Source organism: Phocoena phocoena, chromosome 5 (genome assembly GCF_963924675.1).
Source record: "Phocoena phocoena chromosome 5, mPhoPho1.1, whole genome shotgun sequence".
Lineage (NCBI taxonomy): Eukaryota > Metazoa > Chordata > Mammalia > Artiodactyla > Phocoenidae > Phocoena > Phocoena phocoena.
The window spans coordinates 126,165,493-126,181,679 of record NC_089223.1 but is presented as its reverse complement, the minus strand read 5'-3'; the positions used below and the strand labels follow the sequence as shown (position 1 = coordinate 126,181,679).

The window sequence follows — 16,187 nt, the reverse complement described above, 5'->3', positions numbered from 1 at the left end:
AAAAGGAAGGTGCTACCGGAAGAGGAATTCCTTAAAAGTTAACAGCGTGAAGCAGCAGGGCAAGAAGAATGCAGTTCCCACCTGAGGAGCGGGTGTAAGAACTGTGAGTCACAGCTTCATTGACTTGGACAGCTAACGTCTACCTAAAGGGAAGAGTTTGGAAAACGGAGAGTCTTTTAAAATCAAAATGTTTTCCTGCTAGCTTTCATACACAGTTTCCCAGAGAAAGCACGCGCTTCCGTCACTGTATGCGGGATGCAAGCGTTGACCAAAGTAGAATGTTCCTAAACACACACACATACTCTCATGCAGAATTACGCAAGAGGAGTAAAAATAGTACTTTTGTTCCCATAAATTCCGTTTTCACCAGCCCTAAGAGATCTTGCTTGAGTAAAGAAGGTTGAGAATGCTGTGCTGTACTTCTCCAGGGAACCTGGTACAGGAACGGGGTGAGCACACGCCAGAGTCGCCTCCTCTGGGGCTCTGACGTACTTAATCCTTGACATCAGCCTGATGTACCTCACCTGGGGTTACTTACTCCACCACGAAATCCAAGTACACACACGTTACTGTCTTTAAGACAGACACTACAGCGGCTGCATGCTGCAAACATCTGTCCAATGAAAGCCAGTGAGAGAAAGCAGAGGGCCCTTAGCATCATTTAGGGCAATCACTGATTATTATCTAGGTGGTAGTAGGATCAGTAATAATCAATTAAAAGGGCTACTTGCAACACTCCAGAGAAAGCAGCAAGAAAATCTAACAGCATATATAATGCATCCCACGAACATCTGAATACCTAATATATTAGGAGGCGCTGGAGCAAAATGACTATCCCTGATCTTATGGAGTTCCTGGTCTAGCAGAGAAGACAGACAAGTCCACAGGAATTCAGTATGCTTAGTGCTCGACAGTGGTAAACACAAGACTCTACAGAAACACAGCTTGACTGAGTCGGAAAGATTCTGAGCCGGAGTCCTGAAGAGCAAAGGGGAGGTAACAAGAAGCAGCACATTTTGGGCAAAACGCTGTAATACTTAACATACATATAACCTAGCATATTCCTCTGTGCGGCAACTTCACGTTCAGAATCTTGCTATTTGCTCATTTATTTACTAATATACATCCCTTCTTACCTTTCTATTCAATTGCCAAGGCTTGTCATTTCATAACGTATGACCCTTTCCAGTCCCCCTACTGCCCCACGAGGTCTTCAGCCACCTATACCGAAGATTACTTTAGGCACCACCCTTCCGTTCTCCATGCCCACAATTTTTTACCCCTTCCAATTGTTACAACAAATTAAACCATCCTACGAGGTGACCTCATCGAGCTGTTCCCTATGCCAATCTCTCCCTCCATTCCACACTGCAAATGGGTCCAGCCAGAAACTCAGAGGTTTTCCACCACCTGGCCCCTCCCTGCTCTACCCAAACATCTCTCCTAACAAGCCCCTGTAACCAGTTTGCCTGGCTTCTATCCTTGAAAACGCCTCTTCTTTCCATCCTCAGTCTCTGCTGATGGTGGTCCTTTGGCCCTTTCCTCCCCCGCCCCCATCCATCCCAATCCCACCTCTTCTCCAGGGCACAGCTCAAAGTCACTAAGTACCCTGTCAACCATTCCAATTAAAAGCATTTACATTCTATACCACTCATTTCACACTTTTCCTTCTTTTAGAACTTTTTCACCCTACTTTTTAATGTACTATTTTCTTTAACAGCCAATCAACTCCTGCCTTGCATTATCACTTAAATGTTCTATATACGTGTCTCTAAAAGGTTATAGTAAGTTCCAGAAAAGAGATTCTCTCGAATTAAATGTGAAATAAAGACATCACAGAGAGAGGTCTTGAGCAAAACAAGACTTCAAAGGGCAGCTACAAAAGATACCCCCAGAACTCTGGGTCCAGTCCTCAATAGGGCTTGTCCTGACATCCTGTCTGATTTCATCAAAACTGGCTCAAAGTGATGCAATTTATAGGAGCCCGGAGTGTCCATTTGCCATGAGGAGCATAACAGCTAGGCAGACAAAACACTAATTATTGGGCATTTGGGACTTTGCCCAAAAAGCGAAAGATTACCTAGGAAGCCTGATTATAATCAGAACATTGCCTGGAAAGACCAAGTAAGAGGAAGTCACTGGCCAAAGACGCTGGCTGCATCAGTCAAGAGACAATCCTTTGGCAGCACGGAGGGACATGCCAAGACAACCAGGCACGAGTGGCAGCTGCTCAGAGCACCATCTCCTCAGGAAGCACAGGTAACATCCTACACGCAGATCACTCTTCCTGCAGCCTCTTCTGTCGCAGGGGTTAAAATGTGGTGGATTAGCTAACATATTAATTCAATGAAAACTGTATCAAGTTAGATGCCAGAAATATGGTGAACAAGATACGGAATGGCCCACAGGGAGATACAGTGAGCAAGTAAGTAGATAAGTAGCCTCAGTGTGATAACTACTATAAAGGTTACAGGATTCACGGATCATAGTGGGACATGGGATATGTATGTGAGACAGCAAGGTACCTCAAAACCTTCAAATTTAAGTTTCCTCAGACTGAAATGAAGGGGGGAAGTCAGCAGGCACTAAGTTAAGAGCAGCCATTAGCTGAAGGAACCCATCCCCAAGTGGTTCAGGAATTTGTAAGGGACCAAGTTCAGTGACCTGGGTGTGGTGCCAGGGAGGCAGGACTGGCATGCGACTCCAGCTAAGAAAGAATGGGAAGTGGCCTGGAGGACAAAGACAGAAGAGCTTTTACAAAGGAATAAGATGATTAAGAATCTGAGGATGTCTGTTCAATGCTACTCCCAGGAAGAAGACAGATGTGAGGAAAACAAACTGTCCAGTCACTAGAATTACTCTCTGTGGTGGAACAGGGACCATTTATCAGGCCATAAACTCTACAGCTACAATAAGGACTACACCCTAGCGGTTTTAATTATCTTATGGTTTATATGCAGAAAGGCTGTTTTTTTCCTTCAAAGTATCAGTTTTGTCCACTCTGTTTTCATTCTTATTTATTTCACTCTCAAGAAGTTCTAGAACTTCAATTCAATTAAAGTTCAATTAAAGACCTCTACATACTACTTCTCTATGTATTACCTAATGCAATGTATTGGATTAGCTATGTGTTAAAATAACCTATAGGATGAAAGACTGAGTTCCTGTACATAAACTGTATCCTATGTTCACTCAGCTTTATGGAATTTAAAATGCTTCACTTTAATATCTAAATGACCTTTCACTGGAGTAAGTTCCACTACTTTATTTTCAAATTTATAGGTGCCCTTCCATTCTCTGTCAAAGTTAGTGATCTAATACTTAAATGTACTACATTTTAAAGTGTATTTAGAAAATGTATAATATAAAAATGTACTTTAAAGAATGTATTTTCAGACACCAAGTAGTCTTACATAAAGATAAAGGTATTTTATAATGAGCCAGTTCTGCTTGCTAAGTTCACACAATTCAAATATTATTTCTAAACACTATGCAACTGATAATTTTATTGCTAAGTTATTGGTCATAGACTATTACCTCCCCTAAAAAAATGATTTACATTTCCTTAATGTCTTCTTTCTTTTTGTCTTCTATGAAGTATACAGTACCCAAGGCAACAAAATACCCAAATATAATAATGACCTATACTTCACAGTAATCTCCTATCCCTAAATGAATGTGAAGGAAATCCAGCTGGTTTCTTACCTCAGTTTTTAAAGCAAACATTAATCGCCTAGATAGTAAGTTTTCAAATTGACAACACTATCTAATTCATATGCTCAGAGCATAAAAATACTAGTGTGACTGTAACTCAAACCCAGATTTCTCACTTTAACCAAAGGGTTATATCTGGTCAAAAAGATAGTCACAGATTTGACTTAACTGACAAACTGCTTAGATATTAAATGTTAAAGTTTTAACCTTGTCTAAATATTTCAACCCAGAAAAACGGAACTTTTAAAAATGTGTCCTTTATAATGTCGTACATCAAAATGTGTTTAAAGGGGGCTTCCCTGGTGGCGCAGTGGTGAAGAAGCCACCTGCCAATGCAGGGGACACGGGTACAAGCCCTGGTCCGGGAAGACCCCACATGCCACAGAGCAACTAAGCCCGTGCGCCACAACTACTGAGCCTGCGCTCTAGAGCCCACGAGCCACAACTACTGAGCTCTTGAGCCACAACTACTGAAGCCTGTGCGCCTAGAGCCCGTGCTCCGCAACAAGAGAAGCCACCGCCACGAGAAGCCCGCGCACCGCAACGAAGAGTAGCCCCCGTTCGCCACTAGAGAAAGCCCGCGCGCAGCAACAAAGACCCAACGCAGCCAAAAACTAAACACATTTATAAAAAAGAAATGCTGCCCAAGCTATTATAGAGCCTTTGCAAAGACATCATACTTGAAAATATTCAGCAGAAAAGAGTTTATATTAGCAATAATCAACCACCTCTCCCAAAAGAAAAGATTTTAAGAACTGACCAGATAATCTTAACTGCAAGATTTACTCCTATGAAAGTTACTAATAAAGTCCAAGTGCTACAACACATTAGCTCACCATAAATTCTTTACAAATTATTTTTAAACTCAGACTTTAAAAGTTAATAAAACAATTTTTCAAGATTTTAAGGAATTTATAAGAAAGAGTGGTTCTGAATGAATTAGGCAGCTCCCATTTGGCAATTTATAAATAATCCAATCTCTGCTTATGAGTCCTAAAACAATCTATTAAACCCTTCCCAGGTCTCTGTAATTGATGACTCAATTAGAGTCAGTACCTAAAGAGCAGTTATGACAAAACACTCCAATCACTTGTATTTGTAATGTATCTTTTTTAACTTCCCTTTACATGAGAGTAAATGAATTCACCCCAAACAATAACAGCAATCAAGCACGTTGGCCTCCAATCCTGAGCTTCTATCCCTATTTCCATCTACCCCAAATTCCTTTCTGTTAGATCTATATGCTCAGATATGGAAGATCCCAAAGACATATCAAGAAAGAAACACCAGCAAACTGTGTGTGGGGGGGGGGGGGGGGATGAAATATCAGTCCATTTACATATAAAAAAGGAGAGAAGAGAATATATACACCAGATGCTTGCATACTCAGGGAAAATTTCTGGAAGAACATTAAGGTTAATAGTGTTTATCTCTGAGAAATGTGACTGAAGTGTTCGAAACAGAATAGGTTGGGAACTTTTACCTCCCTTTATGACCTTTTACATGTTCTTAATTTTTTACCATGATCCTGTACTACGCTATTTATAATAGTAAAGATTTAAAACCCAAAACCTTTCTTCCCTGCTCCTCACATTATAGAAGAGGCTGGGAACACAACTTCTTGGCCCCTGGCAGGCACCAGCCTAAAATGAGCAACCATCAATAAACTATATACATTCCACCTCCTTCCCGAGATGGGGTATCAAAGGCTTGTCTTGTTTCAAAATACCTGATAAAATAGCACAGGAGGAAGAAACAGAAAAGGTAACAGGATAGTGCTGTAAAATGCTACTATCACTCATTCACTATTTACTTCAAAAGTAAAGGTTTCAAAACATAAGAATATCCAGTGCCAGTAGCAGGTCACTAAAAACATATGCAATTAGAAAAACTAAGCCAGACAGGAAAACTAGGGTTTAAACTACCTTTAAAGAATAAATACTCAACTTCCTATTCACTTTAAGAGCAGTACTATTTTGGGAAAAAAAAGTAAAAAAAAAAAAAAGCTACATTCCAGAGATGGTTACCAAACACACCATTTCCTCTACCCATTGCAGGCAGGCATGGTTAATAAATTAGGTCACTCTCCACCCCCCCTCCCCCGCCCCCACCGCAAACCCAGGCGTGACTTCAGAATCCTCCTTAACACATTGCTATTAGTCAGAATTCAAATGAAAAACAAAGCCTATTTGCCCTATAGGTCCTCTTTTCACACTTTTCTTTTGACAATTTACCAGAAAAAACTAACGTAAGACCAAACTCTTCAGAATATCTTCTTGGGATCTCTGAACCAAATTCTCATTTATAACACACACACAAGCACATCTTCAGATCAGACTCTAAAACTTCATTGAAGAATAACACTTTAGAAAATACTAAGTGTAACTTAGCTAGCAGGAGATAATTCTGAATGAACCAAGGTAAGGATAAGGATGAAAAGGAGTCTACAACCCCTTATTCTACCCTTGGAAGAATAAGCCAATAAATGCCAAGTGATAAAGCGTAATTTTAAGAGATTTTTAAATGCTCAAACCAGATGTTCTTATACAGGATATACAAAGCAGCTTCTGCAGAAACCAGACTCAACCAGTTAATGACAATTACACTGCGCACAGATTGAGATGCAGCTGTTTTGAGGAACTTTGTTCCCTGATTATAGCCGCTTGTCAGAAACGATCAGTTACCACTAACAATGTTAAGTCACCAAAAATTGTTAAAGTACTGTTTAAAAAAAAACTCAGACTCCCGGTGTTGTACATTAGAAGACCAAGATGGCACACTTAAAACTGCATTTACACATCAGCTGAATTACGTATGAAAACAAACATTTCATCACAATTGTACAAGTTTCGTTATTATGGTCATGGAAACGGAAGACAGTCTCAAAGCCTAGCAACAAGGTCTGGAAAGTATTCTCCGAGGCGAAAGCCGAAGAGTCTCACCCTTTTCATGGATTGTGTCTACAGGAAACCCTCCCCCAAAGAAACCCATAAAATCATAATTGCGGCACTAGAAAACATTTTAGAGATAATTTACCTGTCCCGACTTTAAAAAGAGGTTAAGCAGCGTGAGCGGGGACACACGGGTAGGTAGGTCTAGGGCAAAGCCAGTGGCTGAACCAAAGACCCGTTCCCGAGATGGGTGGCCCTCCTGTGCCATCCACCCTCCTCCCAGCGCCTGAACCACAGGCTTCCCGCTCCTGGACACCTCCTGCGATTTAGAAAGAGGTCATCTCAAAGATTAAGGCCATGGACTACATGTTACCAGGGAGCCGACGACTAAAATGTACTAAGTAACAGTCTGTTAACTTGGAACTTGAAAACACGGTTTCCTGGAAGCTGATGTGAATGTGGCTGCAGATGCCATTTTGCCCGGTGGAGCCTACGAAAGGTAGAGCTGGAAAGAGAGTGTGCCCGTAGTTCCCTGGACACTATCACAGGGGTGTGAGTCCTCTGAGCAGCTGGCATTAACTTCTGATCGGTGACACATACACCCTACTCGGAGAGAGATTATCTTCCTCTGGATGTATCTCCCTCTGGAGATATTCCCAGGTTATAATGTATATCCCCAGGTTATAAATGTATACCCTTCTTGGCCTGGTCCCCTTGGAGGGTGTGACTCCCTAGCTGTGCTTTCCTAGGTACACAGGGTCCTGTATTACACATCCTAGCCTCAAAGGGGATCTAGGAATCAAAGAGTTAAGAGCCACAGCCCTCAGACTAGCCAACTCCCTCCATATTTATCAAACAAACTTCTGATTTCAACTTGCTACTGCAGATTCCTATCAGAAAGGGAATTCAGCCCCAGCAGAAACAATCTGGTGACTAGGTGATGCTGTTATCACTACACTGTACTACAGGTATATACTATAAGTCCATATAGTATGGTAAGGCTGCATGACTATAGATCAGGGGTCCATGTCTTTTTTTGTCCAGCCCCTAAGAATGTTTTTTACATATTTAAATGGTTTGGGGAGAGGGCATCAAAAGAACATTTCAGAACACCTGAAAATTATATCAAACTTCACTGTCTGTAAATAAAGTTTTATTGGGAGACAGCCACGTTCATTCATTTACCTCTTGTCCACTGATTGCTTTCGCAACAATGGCAGAACTGAACAGCTGTAATAGAGACGTCAGGCCCACAGAGCCTAAAATATTTGCTATCTGGCCCTTTACTAAAAAAGTTTACTGATCCCTGCTATAAATCAACAGACTGGCAGTAAGGGGGTGAGAGGGAGGGGCGGGGTGGTGGTGGTGGTGCTCTAAACAACTTAAATAAAGGCCAAGAAACCCATGAATTTTTCTCAAAGGAAAACCCCTGAGGCTCCTACTTGGGGCCAGTGCACACTAAGTTATAAAAACTTCTAACATGCTTATCTGATTTTCAAGCCAGTGACCAATAAGCAGAAAAATGACTGTTCTAGACAGGCATTTTAACTACAATACATGGTTAACAGGGATGTAAAAGGATCAGAGAGAAATCATAAAAAGAAGTCACCAGAATTTAAATGCTAAACTGAAATCCCAGGATGCACTTAAAGGTATTCATCCAAACCCGGAAATGACATGCAAATTTCGGTGCAACTCGCTTTTTCTGTGGGAGAGATTCCACAGGTTTTGGAACTCAAGTGTCCTTGACATAAAAAAGTTACAAGCCACCAGAACTCAGCCTCCACATCTTTAAGTGCATCATTTTATTTCAACAGTGAAATAACTGATGCTTATAAAAATGACCATGAGTCATTAAGAAAAACCTTAAACCATGTTATGTGTACTTTGTGCTAAACAAATGCAAACCAGGTAGCTCAAACTCCAGCAACTTGTTAACCTTGCCAATTCTTGCTGCTTACTTACCCTGGAGTAAGGAGTAAAAGAAAAAAAAAATGCTCTTTTATTCTTCAGTTTGGACCCTCAGCCATGAAACCTTCACTTAACTGCTTAGAAACTGTCTTAGCAGCTGTCATGAATTTTCAAATTAAAACCTCCTGTGCAAACATTAAATGCTCAATATTAAAAAGTACATATTACTGCCAATTGGAAGAGCTTTCAAACCAAGAGAAAACTGTGGATTAATTCCTTCAGCAAATAAGCCCAAAAGAACCTGAAGTTTTAAAAATGAACTTACTTCAACTGTCCTCAGTCACCTTATTATGTCTTAACTCTACCTGAAGAACCAAAAGCAAAAAGTTAATATATGACTTGTTTTAGAATATTCATCAAAAGCTTGGTCCTTGAACATCTGTTAGGCACACATAATACACCACTGCTCTAGAGTTAATAAAGGACTCAAAAATGGAAATACCCAGTCTCTTCCCCAGAGACCAGGCTTTCCATTCCATTTCTGGCAATCTATTTTTGTAGCTTTCAGGTAAGGAAGACATCCTTAATAATCATTCAAGGTCTAGGCTAGATAACGCCAGGCCACAATAACATGGCTGGAGTCAGGATCAATAATATCCTCTTAGACTAGATTTTCTCTGTTCCATGAGTTAACCCTAGCTAAACTTAGAGACAAGATGCCACTTCCAACTCAAAGGTAAAAAAGCCCTCCAAGGCCACTCTTCCATTTGTTAGGAATGCAGAGTTAACTTATTCCATCAGAGCCCACCAACTGTGAAGACATCAAAATATATACCCCTCACAATCACAGAACAATATTGCCGTATAAGTACACCAGGCAAATGGCAAGATTCTGTTCCAATTAAGTCTCAACTTTTTGAAATATTATATACTACAAATAATAAACATATTAATTGTCCAAATTTTAATTCATAACCAAATAAGGTGCTGCCGGGTCTTGAAAAGAGACAAAATAGACTGAACACTAAAACGTTCAAGGAAACAAACAACTTACTGTCTCAGGAACTAAAACTTTCCCAATAAAGGTTCCTACCAGGCTTCTGATACCACCTAAGAAACTAACAATTCCAAGCAAAGCCAGCCTTCATTTGAAAAACAAAAAATTCTTTTTTTAAGGTATCTTTAAACGTGGTGACAGTTCTAGCTATCACAGGCTTGCACAAGGAGGGGAGGAAAACATTTAACCGGTATAACTCCCACTGTTTGAACAATTTTTAATTCCAATCCAAATAAAAAGCAAGATATTGGCTAAGATGTCATATTTTCCTCCAGAGGATGTCTTACTGTTATTAACCATGTGGGAAAACTGGGTTTATAATGCAAATTCTGACAGACCATTAAGAGTGCAACAGATGCCCCGCATCACTAAATGAGGAAAGAGCTTCCCCAACAGAAAGGAAGCAAACAGAACCATGACATTCTTATGTCTCCTCCTCAACTCCTGACAAACCCTAAAGATAAAGTATTTGGTCAGTACCTGATGTCTTTTTTTTTTTTTTAACATCTTTATTGGAGTATAATTGCTTTACAATGGTTAGTTTCTGCTTTATAACAAAATGAATCATTTATACATATACCTATGTTCCCATATCTCTTCCCTCTTGCGTCTCCCTCCGTCCCACCCTCCCTATCCCTCCCACCCTCCCTATCCCACTCCTCTAGGTGGTCACAAAGCACCAAGCTGATCTCCCTGTGCTATGCGGCTGCTTCCCACTAGCTATCTATTTTACGTTTGGTAGTATATATATGTCCATGCCTCTCTCTCGCTTTGTCACAGCTTACCCTTCCCCCTCCCCATATCCTCAAGTCCATTCTCTAGTAGGTCTGTGTCTTTATTCCTGTCTTACCCCTAGGTTCTTCATGACTTTTTTTTTCTTAAATTCCATATATATGTGTTAGCATACGGTATTTGTTTTTCTCTTTCTGACTTACTTCACTCTGTATGACAGACTCTAGGTCTACCCACCTCATTACAAATAGCTCAATTTCGCTTCTTTTTATGGCTGAGTAATATTCCAATGTATATATGTGCAACATCTTTATCCATTCATCTGTCGATGGACACTTAGGTTGCTTCCGTGTCCTGGCTATTGTAAATAGAGCTGCAATGAACATTTTGGTACATAACTCTTTTTGAATTATGGTTTTCTCAGGGTATATCTTGATGTTTGCTGTTCTAACCACCTCAGTACTGGAACACAAACAGGTGATAATTCTTTTTCCAGCAAGTCTGTGGATAAAAACATCACGCAAATGTCTTTAAAGTAGTTTTCAAACAAATAATCTCCAAATTGAAGACTTCCAAATTACAGTAAAATGCTAGTTTAATTCCAACTCTTTCAAATCCAGTCATGATTGATTCCAAAGGCATGCCTCCTCAATGCCAGAGGTTCTGTCAAAGTTACTACACAGACTAAAACCTACTTACGGGAAATAACCAGATGCAATAAATGATCTCTGACTGGACAGCGTTTTAGACAAAGCTGCTGTGTTATATTTCGGGGCCAAGTGAGGAAATCTGAATATCTCCCAATAAGAGACAAGCTTGCTAACAGGGGGAAAAAAAAAAAAAAAACACCAAAAAGCAAAAACTCCTTACACAACTGTATAGCCAGTATGACTCATTCCGATTAAAACATACGTACAAACGTATACACGATTATCTGGAAAACGATACAATGCTGATTTCTAGATGGTAGGAATGTGTTTTTATAGTTGCTTCTCTAATTTTCAACAATGTACACGTAACACCACTTCTGTAATAATACTTTAAGCCACTAAGGGCTCCTTGAAGTCCAAAATCAGTATTTATGAAGGTGAAACACATGGAGATCTGCTTGTATTCTCACCAAGTCCTCCAAATTTTGTTTCTGTTTTTAGTTAATCCTTCTCCCCACAGTGTCTGGGCTAAGCAATTGTTCATTTCTAAAATACAACATGTCCTTAAATTCCAGAAAGGTTTCTCTCCCTGGTCTCTCCAACACACTCATCATTTCTCACTGTTTTCCCTTTATAGCTACTCTTTCAACCTCCGTAAGAAATACAAAACTAAAATACTAATTTATAGGCTGAAAACCTGTCAAGTGATGGAGGAGGAACTTGGGCGGGGGGGGGGGGGGGGTGATCTTTTTCTTTCTAAATGAACATATACCTACCTTTGTCAAAAGTTAAAAATCTGTGACAACCCACTCAACTTTTCTTCTTGAAAAGCAGCCTATGACCTTAAGATGGAATCAAGTTCAAGTTCTACTGCCTTTATCTCTGGCTGGTGTAAGGAGGAAAGGAGATGTGTAACACTTACGTAGCTGAAAATGCCAGGTCATCAAAAACACATATAAAAATACACAAACTTAAGGAAGAAAGCAAAATAACCAAACAATCCGAAAGTCATCTGAGTTAAAAGTGACATTAGATGAGACTGAAACCTTTGGGACAAAAGGACACTAAGAATTCTCAGTTCCAGGTATCTGCTAGAGTGTCACACACAGAACATCCTGTTAGCTCTCCAGTGTGTGTTGCCCACTCTACTACCACACATTATTGTATCAAGAGTGTTGTCTGTGGAAGTAAGGTCCAGTTACACCGAACGCTTCCTTCCTCCACCTAAAAGCGATTAAATCTTGATTAGCTGTGATTTGGTCAAATACCACTTACTAAAGTAGTCTCCAACCATTGGTGGATCACTGCCTAAATCAGCTTTCACGGAAATAATTTCTCTGGATATTAAAACTAGTTCATTAACTTCGAAAGATATTAGCCTCGAGCCACGTAGGTAACTAGAGAGCTAGCCTTTCGCAGCGGGTTTTCTAAAAAGAAAAAATAGTTCCCTAATAAAAACCTTTGGGAAAGAAGCCCCTAAGCATTGCCATTAATGGAAACTTCAGATTCTCTCGCAATTTCCTAAAAATGTGGCCGCGCCAAGTCATTCAACTGCAGCTATCACTTTACAAAAAGAAAATTTAAATTCCCCCTCGGCTGTGGTAAACAGAGGGCGGCAGACCTTCGCCGCCGCCGAAGCGAGGTGGGCGCCTCCCTCCTCGTTACTAGAAAACCAGCCCAAGCTGCTTTTGAACGGTCTCCGGGTGACGACGCATTCCTAACGGGTTTCGAAGGCACGTTTAAATCGCCCGCTTTTTTGTTTGCACGCTGCATTCACCGGGTGCCGGGACTACGGCCGCCCCCGTGCGCCGGGGAGGGGGAGCCCAGGGTGGGGAAGCCGAGGCGAGGGTGTACGACAGGGCAGGGAGCACCCAGGGCGAAGGACCCGTGGATGCGGAACCCGTGTGGGAGGGGGGGAGAGTGCGGGTGGGCTGCGCAGAGAGAAAGCTGAGGACCCCAGGAATGGGGAGGGGGGTCCCGGGGAGGGGAGAACTGAGCCGCCGCCCCGCACCGGAGAACGCACCGCGCGGCTCCCGCGGCCCGCTGGGGTGTGCGCAAGGCCGCGGCTTCGCGCGGCGACGCTGCCCCCTCCCTCTCTCTCTCTCCTCCTCCTCCTCCCAAGGCGACAGAAACAACAGCGCGGGAGGAGGGGAAAGTAACTCCCGGCACCTCCGCCGGAATTAGCCCCGGTGCAGTGATGACACCTTCTCGTGGCGCAACCAAGCCCCGCTCCCTCCGCAGCGGCGTCCCCGCCGCCGCCCTCTCCATTTGAAAGTGGCCACCCCCCGCCGCCGCCGCCGCCGCTCCTCCCGCCCCGCCGCCGCCAGCTGCACCAATCCGCTCGGCCCCAGTTGCAAATCAAACGCTCCCTCGCGTGTAGAAGCCACTTGCGCCGCTGGAAACGGCCGCGCCGTCCCCCTCCCCGAGTCCCTCCCGGGCGGCACCTTCGGGCTGGGGCGGGCGCGCCGGCGAGAAACGGTTGTGAGACGGGAGCGGGAGCTGCGGCAGCCGCGAGCAGCTAGGAGAGGGCTCGGCGCCCGCTCCCGCCCCCAGACAGTTCTGGAAACTGTGTATCACCTCTGTCACAGGAAGCCATCCGACGAGGAAGGCGGCGCGGAACCAACAAACAAACGCCTGCGGCCGCCCGCCGGAATCAGCGCGGGGACGGCGACGGGCTTCGGGCAGTTCCCCAGGCGGGAGCGCGGTGGCCGCCCCCGCGCCTCAGGCTTTGTGCGGGGTTCCCGCGGCGCGGGCGCGGTGGGCCGGGCGTCCCCGCCCCCGAAGCCCCCCACCCCGGGCCCAGCAGCTCTGCTGGGACCGTTAGGTGACGCTCCAGCCGCGGCCGAGAAAGCAGCGCCTCAGCCGCCGCCCGCCCCCATTTCCACATGGAGCCACCTCTCCTCCAACGCCAAAGGCGGGCCACAAAAGTTGGCCCCAGGGCCACCCAGCACCTGCCCACGTGCCGCGGAGGCTCGCTCCCGGGTATCCCCCGTCCCCTTCCCCCCGCCGCCCTCGGCCGCCAGGTCACCTATTACCGGTGGGAGGGGAGAGAGGCTGCTATTTAAACGCCCGCGGAAGTTGAGGCACCCCCACTGGCGGGTGCCGTGCACCTGCCTCCCGCCGCCGCGCTCCACCACTTTGAGCAGCAGCCGCGTCCTCGGCCCCGCCTCCAGCCCGCAGGCGGGCGGGGGGAGCGGGAAGGAGGTGGAAGGGATCGAATTTCTCCAGCAAATGGGACCGTTCCGACAGGATTCGGTTCCCCGGTCAACATTCCACATTCCATCCCTCTCCCGCATTTGCAAGCCAGCTCCAACAACCCGGAAAGCCTGCTAGCTATCGAACAACAGCCCCCAACTCACAAATACACACTCGCAGGCACAAGACACGTGCACTGAAGGGCTTTGCAACTTGCAGTCCCGGGGTGCACACTGCACGTTCATTTCAGGCAGCGAAGACCTAGCGATACCACCTCCACAATTTGCAGATGGTGCCAAAGGTTGCAAGTTGCAATCCGTTTTAAGTTCATGGTTAATCGGTAGTTTGCTCTACCAGTGCAACTCCTTCCTAATTTCACCGATAAAGGGTTTTACACTTCACAGGCAGTCTCGCTATAAGTAAAAGGTCTGATCATTGGAAACCCAATTTGGAAGAATCTAATTTCTAAACTGTCCCTCCACCCCCCACCACCACCCCTCCCTCACTGCCCTTGAATTGATGCAATGAATATTTTGGACATGTGGTGACGCGGTGACAAGAGCTAAGGCTGCGGCCACCCTACACAGATGTACCTATACACACACACCTATGTTTGGACAAATACAGTCGTCGTCCCTTCCCCCTGCACCACCACCACCATCACCACCACGGTCACACACACTCTGGATTCATATATGTACACGGACCTGTGTTCTGCCATTGCCATCTGTCTACCAAGTTGCTACTATGCTTTCCACTTTCATACAACCTAATGCACTTCGGCTTTTTAAAAAATTCTAATAAACTAAAGCCAACTAAACTGGGCTTCTGCTTCTGAACGCGTTTTAATTGATGATTGGCCTGAAAACCGCATGTTCTTCACAAACCCAAAAGAAGAAAAAGCTCTAAGTCTTCAGTTCCCCAAAATTGAAAAATAATCATAATAAAACTTACTGATCCAACATAGATCAATTCTCAGGATCCAAAAATCATCCTCTCCTCCTCCTCCGGCCCCCGCCCCGGCAATGCCCAAGTTACTGGTGGGATAGTAACGCTGCACTCGGCGGCTGCGTGCCCTCCCTCCTCGCTACATATCGAGAACCCAATCTTTTGGCGCCATATTAATGACGTACTATATTATTTCCACTAGGCAGCGACCTTCGGCATTAAATTACTCCCGAGAACTCCCGAGCAAAGCAACAAAACCATCAAATATGGCTGAGCCTCTCTGCTCGTCCTGCCGCCGCCGCCGCCGCCGCCGCCGCCGCCGCCGCCGCCGCCGCCGGATCGGGACGCGCACACAGACCCACACGCGGACACGCGCGGACCCTGGCCCGGCGCACCCTCCCCGCGCGCCCCCCGCGGCCCGCGCGCGTACCTGCTGCGGAGGGCTTCGGCCACGGCGCTGGGCTCCTCGCCGCTCGCTCCGCGCCGCATGAGTTCGGGCCGCGGCGGGCGGGCGGACTGACTGGCGGGCGGGGAGCCGGGCGGGCCCCTGCTCTCGCCCGCGCGCACACACCCGGCGCTCGCGCAGGGAGGCACTCTCGGACGGGCGTTTGGCTGGTTATGGAGGAAGGACTGTGTGAATCAAACTCATTTCTGGGTCACTGCTGCCACAGGGGGGAGCACTTTAATCCCTTGCCAAAACGAGAGGGTGGGGACAGGAGGGCGGGGGGAGCGCGCGGAGAGCCCGAGGCGAGGGGGGCTCGGTCCCTTGTTAACTCTTCGCGGCCCTCGCCGCAGCCGGCTCGGCCTGTGTCCGCAGGGGCTTGCCAAGAGCAGCACTCTTCAGCTTTTAAAATCTCTTCCTTCATATCCCTTGTGAGCCTAGAAATTCTTGAGGTGTCTCCAAGCAGGGGGGTGGGCTTTTAAATTATCCCTTTCACACTGTCCCAGTTCCAACTCTTGTCTGACATCACTGCACTAGAAATGGATTCTTTCAACTTAGTTTAAAATTATGTAGATTAAAATGTGGCTATTAAGGAGTGTAGTTTGGGTGAGAGGTTTTATTTTTAGGCTGAATGGCATAGTTCTTTC

At 45.0% G+C, this 16,187-nt stretch overlaps 1 protein-coding gene across 1 annotated transcript in view; it reads right to left on the bottom strand.

Annotated features, from left to right (window-relative positions):
- JADE1 (jade family PHD finger 1) overlaps positions 1-15,573 on the bottom strand; it is a 55,329-nt gene extending 39,756 nt beyond the window's left edge. Inside the window, exon 1 of the mRNA XM_065878324.1 lies at positions 15,529-15,573. The gene's annotated coding sequence lies outside the window, so the exon portion shown is untranslated. The remainder of the gene's footprint in view (positions 1-15,528) is intronic.
- Between the last annotated feature and the right edge of the window lie 614 nt (positions 15,574-16,187).